Below are 15222 nucleotides of genomic sequence, written 5' to 3' on the forward strand. Positions count from 1 at the left end.
GACCCTCAGGTGTCCCTTGCGACTCTAGAATTCTGCGATTCGATGATTTACAATGCCACCCAATTTCTGCTTAAAAATAAAGAGCAGTTCACTTATTAGCTAAAATGTATAAAGTTAGCAATAAACGTTGGAAATGCAAAGAAAAAGAGGGAACATTTTATCATATGTGGTGGGAATGTAAAAAGGTGGGAAACTTCTGGGAGATGATATATAATGAGATGAAAAAAATGTTGAAATATATATTTATTAAGAAACCAGAAGCATTTTTACTTGGCACTGTAGGAGATGATATAAACAGAAAGGATTGTAAGTTGTTTTTATATGCAATGACGGCAGCAAGAATATTATTGGCCCAAAAATGGAAGCAAGAAGAATTACTGACGATTGAAGAATGGAGGATGAAGTTAATGGACTATGCAGAATTGGATAAACTAACCAGAAGAATTCGAAACCTGCGGGACCAGAGATTCACAGAAGACTGGTGTAAATTTACGGACTATTTGAAAAGTAATTGTGATGACCAGATTACGTTTGTAGGTTTGCAAAAAGTTTTGTGAGGTAAATTATTTGAATTATTGCAAAAATGGTTAAAGAGGTGGATTGTGAGTTAAGATAATTAAAGGCAACAGGAATTTAAGAAATGCAGAAGAAATGATAAAAATAGTGGATCATCAGAGGTGCTGATGGAAGTCCGAAAAGACTGTATAAGATGTGAAGTTCTGTGGAATGTATAATAATTGGTATGTTTAAATTAATAAAAATTATATATATAAAAATAAAGAGCGGTTGTCTCCAGAGCATGTGCCGAGCGGTTTTCCTTCTCGGTCACCAAACTGCCAGAACCAGGACGTACAATTCTGGGATGGAAAGAAAGAAGTGGCCTCGTGTTTCAGGTTAAAAATTTGCCGTTTGGGAGAGAGCCAGTTTCTTGGGGGGCCTTTAAGTCTCCAGGCCAAAGGGGAAGAAGACGAGTCCTTGAGCTTCCAGGCCGGTTTGTTATTGAACAGAAAGCGTACAGGCGAAAACGCCGAACTAATATTTAACCCGAACCGGGTGCCCTTTGGCATTGAAGTGCCATGTGAAACCTCCTGATCGCTCTTATGCCAACCGGCCTGCAGTGGTGAAGACAAAGAATCACGGAACCGTAGAATTGGAAAAGCACCCAGTGGCAGTGGCGTAGCGTGGGGGGTGCCAGGGGTGCCGGTCGCACCGGGCGCAACATCTGTGGGGGGCGCGAGTCCAGAGGGAAGGGACAAGTTCCTTCCTCCGACGGGCTCCCCGCCGCCACAGCCAGCCTTGCGCCCTAGCGCGTGCGCGCCCCCCGCCGCCACTGCGGCTGCGCTCCACTCACTGCTCGCAGGAGGAGCAGCCGCTGCAGCCGCGCCGACGCCGCCACTGACGCCTGGCCGGGCACGGGCAGCCTCCGCACCCCGCCGCCGCCATCCCCTCGGCCCAGCCACAGGCGGCGGCTGCTGCTGCCAACTGCGAGGGAGGAGAGCTCCGAGGGGCCTCACCGCGCCCTGCGCTCCCCAAAACCCTCCGAGAGGAAGCCGGCGGGCGGGTGAGGGTCTCCCGGCAGAAGGGGGCGCCGCTGGCTCCGGCTCTCAGCGCAAGTCTCAGCCGCGGGGGGGGGGGGGAGGCGAGGACGGAGCATGGCTGGAAGCCCCCGGACCCGGCCGGGAGGAGGAGAGGCGCTTGCCAAGCCCAGATCTGGAGCTCCACCTACAGCCCAAGGAGAGGAGGGGGCGCTTTGCTCCTTTAAAGCAAGCAGGCTCTCTGTCCCTCTCTCCTCCCCACTCAGCGGCTCTTCTCCCGCTTTGCTGCTTCAAAGCGAGCCACGGAGGAGGGAAGGAAGGGGAACCATGGATCCTCTGCTCAGGACTGCAGCAGATCCCCCCCCCCCGCCACCCGCAGGCATTCCCTCCATAACATGCACAGACATTTCCCCTTACTTTCTAGGAGGAAAAAAGTGAGTGTTATGGTGCAAAAAATACGGTATTATTATTATTATTATTATTATTATTATTATTACCCTCCCCTTCTCCCTGCCACATCAGGTTGCCTGGCGCCAAGGCTTCAGCCAACTCCGGATGCACGTTTCCTCCCAGAAGGCGGACGTCCTGAGCTTCCTCGAGAGGAGGGGAGGCGAAAACCTGACCGAGAAGGACGGCTGGCACCTCCTACGTTTCCCCAACGAGGCCCTGAGGAGGCTGGCAGCTGAGAAGAGATTCTAGCGGGCTCTGGGTTCGAATCCTACCCTCCACCCCTAGGCTCCTGGACGGGGCATGTTTTGTGGTTAGAGAGGGGGGGATGGATAGCCCGCGACGCAGGGGCAGCAAAATCGAGTGCGGAGAAGGAGTTTGGGCAAGAGGAGAAGAGTCACAGGATCACAGGAGGGACCTCCTGCGGCCATCTAGATCAACCACTTGCAAAGCAGGGTTGTTGCAAATAAATAAATAAATAAATTTTCTGATGAATCTGTGGCTTTGGTGATGCTTTCACCTTCTTCTTTTAAAAAAGAAATATTTATTTGGTTTTCCAAATGAAGATTTTTACAATCGCATATCCAACATACATCATAAAAACAAGATTCGAAAGAATATCCCCTCCTCTCCTTTGTGGATCCTATTGTCGGCCATTTACTCCTCCATCTTTTATAAGACCTCTTACGGTCTTGATTTATTAGTTACTTTAAAACGAGGCTGCATTTTAAATTGCATTTTAACCTGTATTTTAATTTTCTTCTATGTTCTTTGGCCGGGGAGGGCGGGGTATAAATAAAATTTATTGTTATTATTAATAATAATAATAAAATCTTTTACATCTCCATTATAATCCAAAAATTCACCAAGTGTTATTCCAGTCCCACTAATGATTTTAACCGTTTACAATGATTCCCTCCCCCCAGATAAATTGTAATTTCCCCCCATTCCTTATTAAAAATTTTAGATTTCCGGATTTCGGATTCTTCTGGTCGTTTTTTGCCATCTCTGCATAATCCGTCGACTTACTCTGCCATTCTGGTCAGGACTTAATTTTCTTCCCATCTCTGGTCTCTTCTATTCAGGTCTAGCTAGCTGGTTGCTACAGGATTTAATTTCCACGCATGTGTGAAGCCAAGGGGAAGGAATACCTCTGTGTAAACCTGTGCAAGTTTATAGACCTTCGGGACTCTGCTTTTGTGGGCCAATAAAGTTAAAAAGCTGTGCCGCAGCCTGCGATTTGGAGAAAAATCCACTACAGGAGGGAGGGAGTTTAAGATTAACCAGGGCAAAATATTCCTCTTTTTTAATATAATTTTTATTAAGTTTTCCATATTTCATTACATTTCAGTATCAAAAAACCACAAAATTCATAACTTAAAGCATTGCTTAAATAAAGCATCAACCTCTTTCCCTCCCTCTAACAGACTTCCATATCACTTTACCAATTTCTTCACATTCCTAGATTCACTTTTTTACCTTACATCAATCTTTTAGCAATCGCTTTCTTATAAGTAAATCAGCTACTTAATTTCCCATTACCAAACATTTCGACTCAGACACACCTTTTCAAATGTTTACAATTTTCTTTCCTATAAAGTATAAATTTGCCCCAGTCCTTTGGAAACAGTTCATCACGGCGATTCCGAATCCACATATTCGACCATCTTTACTTGCCAATCTTCCAATGTGGGGAGTTCTTGCTCAGGGCAAAATATTCCTGCAATGGAGCGGGTTGGTCTGGATGACCCTCAGGTGTCCCTTCCGACTCTAGAATTCTGCGATTCGATGATTTACAATGCCACCCGAATTCTGCTTAAAAATAAAGAGCGGTTGTCTCCGGAGCACACGCAGAGTGGTTTTCCCTCTCGGTCTCCGAGCCGCAAGAACCAGGCCGTACAATTCTTTTTTTAAAAAAAATAATTTTTATTGATTTTAACATATAAATTATAAAATGTACCACAAAACTTATCACCTATACAATCTTTTTGGACTTCCATCAGCACCTCTGATGATCCACCATTTTAACCACTTCTTACGCATTTCTTAACTTTATATTGCCTTTACATCTCTTAACAAATCATCCTTCCCCTTGTCCATTTTTGCAATACTTCCAATAATACTCCTCACAAAACTTCTTGCAAATCTACAAACATCGCCTGATCTTCACAAATACTTTTCAGATAGTCTGTAAATTTACTCCAGTCTTCCGTGAATTTCTGGTCCCGCCGGTTTCGAATCCTTCCTGTTAGTTTATCTAGTTCTGCATAGTCCATTAACTTCATCCTCCATTCTTCAATCGTCGGTAATTCTTCTTGCTTCCATTTTTGGGCCAATAATATTCTTGCTGCTGTTATTGCATATAAAAAGAGCTTACATTCCTTTCTATTTATATCACTCCCAACAATGCTTAGTAAAAATGCTTCTGGTTTCTTTATAAATGTATATTTCAACATTTTTTTCATCTCATTATATATCATCTCCCAGAATCATTTCACCTTTTTACATTCCCACCACATGTGATAAAATGTTCCCTCTTTTTCTTTACATTTCCAACATTTATTACTGACTTTATACATATTCGCTAACTTGACAGGTGTAATATACCATCTATACATCATTTTCACCACATTTTCTTTTAAGGCATTGCATGCAGTAAATTTTAAACCTTCTTTCCATAATTTTACCCAATCACTCAGCTGTATATTATACCCAAAATCCTTGGCCCGGTGAATCATAACCGACTTAACCTCCTCGTCCTTCAAATGCCATTCAAGGAGCAATTTATACATTTTAGACAAAATTTTAGAATCAGAACCAGGCAGTACAATTCTGGGATGGAAAGAAAGAAGTGACCACGTGTTTCAGGTTAAAAATTTGCCGTCTGGGAGAGAGCCAGTTTCTTGGGGGGGCCTTCAAGTCTCCAGGCCAAAGGGGAAGAAGACGAGTCCTTGAAGCTTCCAGGCCGGTTTGTTATTGAACCGAAACGGTACAGGCAAAAACGCCGAACTAATATTTAACCCGAATCGGGCACCCTTTGACACTGAAGCGCCCTGCGAAACCTCCTGATCGCTCTTACGCCAACCGGTCTGCAGTGGTGAAGACAAAGAATCACGGAACCGTAGAATTGGAAAAGCACCCAGTGGTCATCTAGCTCAACCCTGTATTTTCTTCTGTTATAGGAATCCTGAGGTCTCAAATATAGAATTTGTTGTTGTTGAGTCATTTAGTCGTGTCCACCTCTTCGTGACCCCCTGGACCAGAGCACGCCAGGCACTCCTGTCTTCCACTGCCTCCCACAGTTTGTTTATATATATATATATATAAATATTTATTAAAGTTTTCACAATATTACAAAATGAAAAAAAGAAAAAATACAAAATAAAAAATAGTTAAAGACAATTCAATCTTTTCATCACTTATCTTTCATTTGCTTGTTTCCCGGACCTCCTCATACCTCCCTTTTTTGTATTCCAGTTCAATTTATTAGTTCAGCAATTCCTTTCCCTCCTTATTTTATCCTGATCTTTAATCTTAATATATTATAGCATTAAATTTTTACCTGTTAAGAATCCATTTTTTCATATTCTTTTATACCATTACAGCTAGAAACCACTTAACTTCAATCCAACATCATTCTAACATTCATTAACACTGCCTCCCACAGTTTGGTCAAACTCATGCTGGTCTCTTCCAGAACACTGTCCCACCATCTCGTCCTCCGTCGTCCCCTTCTCCTTGTGCCCTCCATCTTTCCCAACATCAGGGTCTTTTCCAGGGAGTCTTCTCTTCTCATGAGGTGGCCAAAGTCTTGGAGCCTCAGCTTCAGGATCTGTCCTTCCAGTGAGCACTCAGGGCTGATTTCCTTCAAATATAGAATAAATGTTGACTATTGGACAAGGTAAACGGGCATACATAAGTATATGACCCACATGTCTAAAACAGCACAGGAAAGCAATCCGAAAATAATCTTGGCTCTCCTAAAGATTATAAATATTTCCTTAACCCCCCTTGCCTGAGAACAGGTAGGCAGATAGCAATCAGGGGCAGTTCCTGAAGGAATTCCGCTCCTATATCTATAAACCTCCTTTGTAATAATTGGCATTATTTGCCGAGGTGCTCTGCACTGAGGGATATCTGACAGCCATCCCGATGGTCTTATCAAATGCTAATGTTTATAGAATCATAGAATCATAGAGTTGGAAGAGACCACAAGGGCCATCGAGTCCAACCCCCTGCCAAGCAGGACACACCATCAGAGCACTCCTGACATATGGTTGTCAAGCCTCTGCTTAAAGACCTCCAAAGGAGGAGACTCCACCACACTCCTGGGCAGCAAATTCCACTGTCAAACAGCTCTTACTGTCAGGAAGTGCTTCCTAATGTTTAGGTGGAATCTTCTTTTTAGTGTAAACTGTGTCTGGAACTATGTAAAGGTAAAAGTAAAGGGACCCCTGACCATTAGGTCCAGTCGCAGATGTCTCTGGGGTTGCGGTGCTCATCTCGCTTTACTGGCCAAGGGAACCGGCGTACAGCTTCCGTGTCATGTGGCCAGCAGGACTAAGCCGCTTCTGGCGAACCAGAGCGGCGCACGGAAACGCCGTTGACCTTCCCGCCGGAGTGGTACCTATTTATCTACTTGCACTTTGACGTGCTTTCGGACTGCTAGGTTGGCAGGAGCTGGGACAGAGCAACAGGAGCTCACCCCGCCATTGTGGGGATTCGAACCACCAACCTTCTGATCGGCAAGTCCTAGGCTCTGTGGTTTAGACCACTGTTTCCCAAACTTGAATCGCTAGCTGCTTTTGGACTACAACTCCCATGATCCCTCACTACTGGTCCTGCTAGCTAGGGATGATGGGAGTTGTAGTTCAAAAACTGATGGGAGACCCAAGTTTGGGAAACACTGGTTTAGACTAGAACTATGTAAAGCTTGCTAAATATTCAGGAATATCACGCCTTGGCCTGCCTGAGCCACAGCAACCCCGCTTTCTGTGTGATGAAATTTCTGGCTGTTTGTGGAGAAGGGGGTGTCCTTCTTCCCCTTGCCAAAATGCAAACCCTTAAAAGAGATGTTTCTTCTTGGTTCGGGGTCTCTCTTGTCCAGTGGCGTAGCGTGGGGGGTGCAGGGGGGGCCGGCTGCACCGGGTGCAACATCTGGGGATTAGGGTTAGGGGGTGCAAATCCACGGGTTAGGGGCGCAAATCCACGGGTTAGGGGGCGCAAATTACTTGCCTTGCCCCGGGTGCTGACAACCCACGCTACGCCACTGCTCTTGCCTCCTTGCAAGGAGGGGAGGGAATTCTGTTGCAACAGAAAAACGAAGACCTGCCTTGCTTTTCCTGCCTCCCGCCTCCATCCATTAATCTCTGACCGATCATGGACTTAGGGGACTCGCCCCCCCCCTTGGGGAGTTGGGCAGCAAAAGCCAACCACCCCTATCTTTTCCTATATCACTTCCTGGAGAATATAAGAATATTCTGCTGGATCAGGCTAACGTCCCACCTAGCCCAGTGTTAATGGAGAAATCTGAGGGCTCCCTTGGACAAAAAACAAGGACACCAGCCAGGAATACCAGAGCAAAACAGCAGCCATTAGGCTTGGTCTTTATTGAAGACTGTCGCGACAGGACTCCCACCTGCCACCAGGTGGAACAAGATGGAAGCCCCGAACAAGAGCGAACCCATATTTTTATTAGCTGCTAATCCCCATGTTACACTCCCCCCAAACTACATCACGGTTACATCATGAAAGGGGAGGTCTGGTGGCCGTAATCTGAGCATCCCGGACCCTGCCCCATGGTCCCCCTTGCCCTCCGCCAAACACCCATCAAGTGGAACAAAAGAGATATTTACATTTCCTTGTTTCCCAGCCAAGTTCATCCCACCCTTTTGTCTTCATCTGGGTTTGTTCTTTCTGGAATGGCTACCTGTCTGGCATTCAGGTATCAGGATGCCAGGGATTATCCCTCAGGCAGAGGGGCTGCTGAGGAGCTGAGCTCACAGGTCTATATGAATTTCTGAAGTTTTCCTAGTGAGCCAGTACAGAGATCCATTGATCAGTGAATTCTTACATTTGGTATCGTGCAGCAGAGGCCCTTTGAATAGACAGGAAGAAACTGTGATGAAGTGTTTTGTGGGGACAAATCACAAAAGTCACAAAAGTGATGGTGCTGATTTTGGTAGTGGGCTGCAGGTATGTGATATCTGCTGGAGGGGCGAACACCCCCCCCCCATACATAAATTCCTGCAACACCAGCATCCTGGTGTGGTGTAGTGGTTAAGAGTGGTAGTCTTGTAATCTGGGGAACCGGGTTCGATTCTCCGCTCCTCCACCTGCAGTTGCTGGGTGACCTTGGGCCAGTCACACTTCTCTGAAGTCTCTCAGCCCCACTCACCTCACAGAGTGTTTGTTGTGGGCGAGAAAGGGAAAGGAGAATGTTAGCCGCTTTGAGACTCCTTAAAGGGAGTGAAAGGCGGGATATCAAATCCAAACTCTTCTTCTTCTGCTGCTCTCAAAGTGGCCGGCCAATTGCCCCAGTAATTGACAGCAGCCATGGAGGCAGCGCCTCTCCTCCCTAAATTTGTCCAATCATCCAAGTTAGTAGCCATGGCCGCTTCCTGTGGGAGGGAGTTCCACAGGTCAACGACACGCTGCGCGAAGGGCTTTCTGCAGCCAAAAGAGGATGATGTCAAAACCTTTTACCTTCTAGCAGCCTGACTCGCAACTGAACTCTGCAAGCCTCAAAAGCCCTTTGAAATTTCTCCCTTTTTGCTGTTTGAAGTGCCGGCGGGGGGAAGTATCTGCAAAACGCTCCTTTCGTTCTGAAGACTCGGGCGAAGGATCAGAAAAACGAAGTTTCAGAGTCATCAAAAACGTACAGCCAGGAGAAGCCGACCGGTGCATGCTGGGTTGGAAAGAATCTAAATTATCTTTCCCCTTCAGAAGTTCTGCCTCTTTAGCCGAATCTTTTTATTTCAACTGGCAAGGCTGGATATTCGTTTTCCAAATCACTGGGGAGGAAAAACCTATTTCAGATCAACACAGTTGGGGACTGTTAGCTGTGGACACACACTATTCCTTGAAAAACATTCAAAGCACACACAGAGAGAGAGAATTCAGGGAACTGTAGTTTATCGCTTACCGTTTGAAGGTGTGGGCTTCAAATGTGATTTTAAGCAGCCGCACCCAGCTGCTCTGATGTTAAGGCTCAAGAACACGATAGACGCCAATAAAAACATGGCACGGCATGGAGAAAAAAAAGTCCTTCTTCAGGCAGCGTTGAGTTAAACTATGGAACTACCTGCCACTGGAAGCAGCGACCTGGGTGGCTTTAACAGAAGATTAATTGCAAATTAACAAACAGGGCTATCGGCGGCTGCCAGATCGGCCCAATGGCCGGATCCTCGGCCCAGTATACCTGAAGGAGCGTCTCCACCCCCAACGTTCTGCCTGGACACTGAGGTCCAGCTCCGAGGGCCTCCTGGCGGTTCCCTCCCTGCGAGAAGTGAGGTTACAGGGAACCAGGCAGAGGGCCTTCTCGGTGGTGGCGCCCGCCCTGTGGAACGCCCTCCCACCAGATGTCAAAGAGAACAACTACTACCAGACTTTTAGAAGACATCTGAGGGCAGCCCTGTTTAGGGAAGCTTTTCATGTTTAATAGGTTATTGTATTTTAGTGTTTTGTTGGAAGCCGCCCAGAGTGGCTGGGGAAACCCAGCCAGATGGGTGGGGGTATAAATAATAAATTATTATTATTATTATTATTATTATTATTATTATTATTATTATTATCCTGCAGGCTCTTCTCAGGTCAGGAAGGAGTTAGCTATTCATGGAGGAGGGGGCTTGCGGTGGCAACTAGCCAGTACGGCTGTGCTCTGCCCGCCACAGTCGGAATAATAATAATAATAATAATAATAATAATAATAATAATAATAATATTTCATTTCTATCCCGCCCTCCCCAGCCAAAGCCGGGCTCAGAGCAGCTAACAACAATAAAAATAACACAGCATTCTAAAACCAATTCATTTTGCTGCTCAACCTCAGTTGCTAGAAACTGCAGGAGCGGCGAATGGGTCTTGCGTTCGAATCCTGCTTGCAGGTTTTCTCCATAACGGGCACCTGCTTGGCCACTGTGATAACAGGCCGTCGGCCTCATCCGGCAAGCCCTTCGTATGTTTCCCCCGAATTGTGTTCCTTGCCGTCGGAGAGGAAGAGAGAGATATTGGGGGTGGGCCATTAAATGAAAAGTTAATAGGCCGGGCGCGACTCCCGAATTCAAATTTTGCTCCAATGATCGTGCTGAGTATATTTGCTTAACTGATCCAGAGCCGTCTACATCGCGCAGGCTAAATACACAGACGTGTGTTTGCTTACAATGCATAATTTGCTGCACCAGGTTTCCAAGCGTCTCGGCAGAGAGGAGGGAAGGGAAGGAGAGACTCAAGGCAGGTGGGGGGAGCAGGTGACCCCTTCTCACCTGTGTTAACGGAAAAATCCGAGGGCTCCCTTGGACAAAAACAAAGACACCAACCAGGATAACTTGGAGCAAAACAGCAGCCTTTATTGAACTGTTGCAACAGGGTGCTCCCCTCACACGCAGGAGAAAGGAGGAACCCAGAAAAATGGTGTGCAAGGCCTTATAAAGACTTTTGAAATTGGCACCCTGTAGATCAAGACCACCCCCTGAAACATCATGCATACATCACAGAAAGGAGGGATTGAGGGAGGAGTTGTGGTGGTAACCTGAGTGTCCTGTCACCTGGCTGGTTCCCCCTTTCCCCCTCCCCATGAGTACTTTCCAGGTGACAGAGGGGAGTTTGCCGTTTCCTGCCCCCAGAGGGAAGAGCTGATCATTGTCCTAGTCTGTGCTGAATCCACTCCCATATGCAAGTTCTTTGTGATCTTGATGGTCTTCTGTCTAGGACCATCAGGGTTGGCATAGCAACTGGGCAGGGCTCCTGTGTATGTACTCGTATGGTCAAGGATTATGGCTGCCCTGTATCAAACCTTCCCCATTTTGTAGTCCTTCCTTCATGGAGTAAAATAAAAGTGGAACAGTGCAAATCCGATGTATGGTTGATTTTCTATGAATTTATAACAGAAGCGTAGCGTATGTAGTGTGTGAGTGTGAGTGTGTGTGAAGTTTGTACAAACTGAATGATTGGGGGGGTGGTTCCTGCTACACCTGAAGCATGAGGGGCTGTTTTGCAGGAGCTGTGCAGAGTAAGATTTCCTCCCAAAGGTTCCCCGGAGATTCAGTGTCTCACATTCGGGGCTGGATGCTGACCCCTGCAAGTTAGAAAGGCTACTGTTGTTGTTGTTTAGTCGTTTAGTTGTGTCCGCCTCTTCGTGACCCCTGGACCAGAGCACGCCAGGCACTCCTGTCTTCCACTGCCTCCCGCACTTTGGTCAAACTCATGCTGGTCGCTTCGAGAACACTGTCCCACCATCTCGGCCTCTGTCGTCCCCTTCTCCTTGTGCCCTCCATCTTTCCCAACATCAGGGTCTTTTCCAGGGAGTCTTCTCTTCTCATGAGGTGGCCAAAGTCTTGGAGCCTCAGCTTCAGGATCTGTCCTTCCAGTGAGCACTCAGGGCTGATTTCCTTCAGGATGGAGAGGTTTGATCTTCTTGCAGTCCATGGGACTCTCAAGAGTCTCCTCCAGCACTGAATTCAAAAGCATCCATTCTTCGGCCATCAGCCTTCTTGATGGTCCAGCTCTCACTTCCATACATCACTACTGGGAAAACCAGAGCTTTAAAGATTAACAAAAGCTACATCAAAGCTACCTCCTTATTTTTATGTACCCAGGATGCCTGGTAAGCAACTGGTCTGTGTTAGAATGCTTTACACCCAGGGCTTTATTTTGGCTAGGAGAGTAGGGTTGCCAGACCTGAAATCTCCAGGTTTGCCTGGAACTTGTGGGGTTCAGGTGGGATTGCTATGAGGAATTATGAAAAATGAAGCCAGCCGTTGTGTCAGCGATGAAAGCATTGTGTTGACTGGGTTGATTCATTGACAATCATTTCTGATCAAATCCCACAAGCCTCTCCACCTCTGGCAATTGCTTTCTCTACGCCTGACAGGCACGTATAAGCATTCTGAAACACAGACTGGTTGCTTCACCAGGCATCCTGAGCCATAAAGATAGGAGGTAACTTTGATGTACTTTGTTAATCTTTAGGTAGATCTTAAGGGACGCGGGTGGCGCTGTGGGTTAAACCACTGAGCCTAGGGCTTGCCGATCAGAAGGTCGGTGGTTCGAATCCCCGCAACGGGGTGAGCTCCCGTTGCTCGGTCCCTGCTCCTGCCAACCTAGCAGTTCAAAAGCACACCATTGCAAGTAGATAAATAGGTACCACTCCAGCAGGAAGGTAAACGGCGTTTCTGTGCGCTGCTCTGGTTCGCCAGAAGCGGCTTAGTCCTGCTGGCCACATGACCCGGAAGCTGGACGCCAGCTCCCTCGGCCAGTAAAGCGAGATGAGCGCCGCAACCCCAGAGTCGGTTACGACTGGACCTAATGGTCAGGGGTCCCTTTACCCTTTACCTTTAAGGGCCAGGAAGAGAGTTCACAAGATGATAAATACTCTTTCCTTTCCTGCCTGTTTATGATGTCCGGGGTTTGCTAAATGCATTCCTCCTTCATTCCTGTTTTATTTAGCCTGAACATGTATGCATGCTCCAAGTAGTCTTTCTAGTTAAAAGGATTTCTCTGATCTAACTTTCATAGAATCATAAAATCATAGAGTTGGAAGAGACCCCAAGGGCCATCGAGTCCAACCCCCTGCCAAGCAGGAAACACCATCAGAGCACTCCTGACATATGGTTGTCAAGCCTCTGCTTAAAGACCTCCAAAGTAGGAGACTCCACCACACTCCCTGGCAGCAAATACCACTGTCCAACAGCTCTTACTGTCAGGAAGTTCTTCCTAATGTTTAGGTGGAATCTTCTTTCTTGTAGTTTGGATCCATTGCTCCGTGTCCGCTTCTCTGGAGCAGCAGAAAACAACCTTTCTCCCTCCTCTAGGTGACATCCTTTTATATATTTGAACATGGCTATCATATCACCCCTTAACCTCCTCTTCTCCAGGCTAAACATGCCCAGCTCCCTTAGCCGTTCCTCATAAGGCATCGTTTCCAGGCCTTTGACCATTTTGGTTGCCCTCCTCTGGACACGTTCCAGTTGGTCAGTGTCCTTCTTGAACTGTGGTGCCCAGAACTGGACACAGTACTCCAGGTGAGGTCTGACCAGAGCAGAATACAGTGGCACTATTACTTCCCTTGATCTAGATGCTATACTCCTATTGATGCAGCCCAGAATTGCATTGGCTTTTTTAGCTGCCGCGTCACACTGTTGGCTCATGTCAAGTTTGTGGTCAACCAAGACTCCTAGATCCTTTTCACATGTACTGCTCTCAAGCCAGGTGTCACCCATCTTGTATTTGTGCCTCTCATTTTTTTTTTGCCCAAGTGCAAAACTTTGTCCCACGTGGTTTTTTTTGAAATGCTCAGTGGACATCTGATTGGTTCTTACAAGCGCTGTGTTATAAGTTCTTTCGTTAATAAAAGGGAGCTGGGCCAGGGTGCGGCAGATTATTACAGTGGTACCTCGGGTTAAGTACTTAATTCGTTCCGGAGGTCCGTACTTAACCTGAAACTGTTCTTAACCTGAAGCACCACTTTAGCTAATGGGGCCTCCTGCTGCTACTGCGCAGCCAGAGCACGATTTCTGTTCTCATCCTGAAGCAAAGTTCTTAACCTGAAGCACTATTTCTGGGTTAGCGGAGTCTGTAACATGAAGCGTATGTAACCCGAGGTACCACTATATTGGCACTTCCTCCCAGAGACTTGCTGGTCAAGCCTCCTGTGTATTCGATTAATCAGGGTCCAATCCTTCCTTGCTTTTGGAACACAGCAAAACCCTCTCCAACGGACAGACGGCTTGGATTTCCAGGTATGCAATATCACCTTTAATCATAGACCGTAGGGTTCAAAGAGACTCCTTAAGGGTACACAGTGGTGCCTCAAGTTACATACGCTTCAGGTTACAGACTCCGCTAACCCAGAAATAGTGCTTCAGGTTAAGAACTTTGCTTCAGGATGAGAACAGAAATCGTGCTCCGGCGGCAGCAGGAGGCCCCATTAGCTAAAGTGGTGCTTCAGGTTCAGAACAGTTTCAGGTTAAGTACGGACCTCGGGAACGAATTAAGTACTTAACCCGAGGTACCACTGTATAAATTTAATAAATAATATACAGTGGTGCCTCGCAAGACGAAAAGAATCCGTTCTGTGATTCTCTCCGTCTAGCGGTTTTTTCGTCTTGTGAAGCAAGCCCATTGACGGATTTGCGGATTAGCACTATTAGCGCTATTAGCGGCTTTTAGCGGTTTATCTGCTGATCGGATCAGCTGATAAGCGGCTTAGCAGCTTAGAAAAAGGAGGGGGGGAGGAAAAAAAACCAGCAGGAACTCGCAAGACATTGTCGTCTTGCGAAGCAAGCCCATAGGGAAATTCGTTTTGCGAAGCACCTCCAAAACGGAAAACTCTTTCGTCTAGCGAGTTTTCCGTCTTTCGAGGCATTCGTCTTGCGGGGCACCACTGTAAATATAAATATCCAGTCTGACCCCCTGCAAAACACACACACCCCCAAAGCCGATTGCAGGCTTCAGCCCTGCAGGAGCTACCTGTGAATCATAGCACAGCCAGACTGGGAGATCTGCCTTTTTCTGTTTTCTTCTCCCAATTAACCTCCGTCTCCATGACCGGTCCTGTGACATCACCCTGTCCAGCTGTCCTGTTTCTACCGGGACACCCAGAATTACAGAAGCCGCCTCGATTTCTGATTCCGTCCCGGGATGTCCCAGAATTTCAGCCACGGGGTGGCGCAAAAAAGCGCTGCACCTTCCCTGTGTAGGCGGATTGGGGGCAAAGACAAAAGGAGAGCCGAGCATGTGCAGAGTGCCTTTCTCCACCTCAGAGGTAACAGGCGGACGTCCATCCTTAGCTGTGGTTCCTGCACTGCAGTGGGTTGGGCTAGATGACTTTGGGGGGGGGGTCCCTTCCGCTGAGTAACCAGGAGCGTCCGGCGGAAAGGGAATAATTAAGTGCTCAGTTAATTAACCTTTTCTCAGGTCTCTCGGCCAGCCTTGCCCTCGAAGGGAAAAGCTGCGATCAGCAGCTGCCAATGTGGTTTAGTCTTTAACTAGGTGGTGGTGGCAGCTCTGACCCCCCCCCCAC

General features: G+C 47.1%; 1 protein-coding gene and 1 long non-coding RNA gene across 7 annotated transcripts in view; one reads left to right on the forward strand and one right to left on the reverse strand.

The window, feature by feature from the left end:
- TMEM102 (transmembrane protein 102) overlaps window positions 1-15222 on the reverse strand; it is a 169212-nt gene that overhangs the window by 37886 nt on the left and 116104 nt on the right. The gene's annotated exons all lie outside the window — the stretch shown is intronic.
- LOC310692268 lies at window positions 10552-11052 on the forward strand. The gene is made up of 2 exons (XR_014518698.1): window positions 10552-10779; window positions 10972-11052. It is a non-coding gene; the product is annotated as an uncharacterized lncRNA (long non-coding RNA).

The sequence above is a fragment of the Podarcis liolepis genome (genome assembly GCF_965112155.1).
Source record: "Podarcis liolepis genome assembly, chromosome: 13".
Taxonomy (NCBI): Eukaryota; Metazoa; Chordata; class Lepidosauria; order Squamata; family Lacertidae; genus Podarcis; species Podarcis liolepis.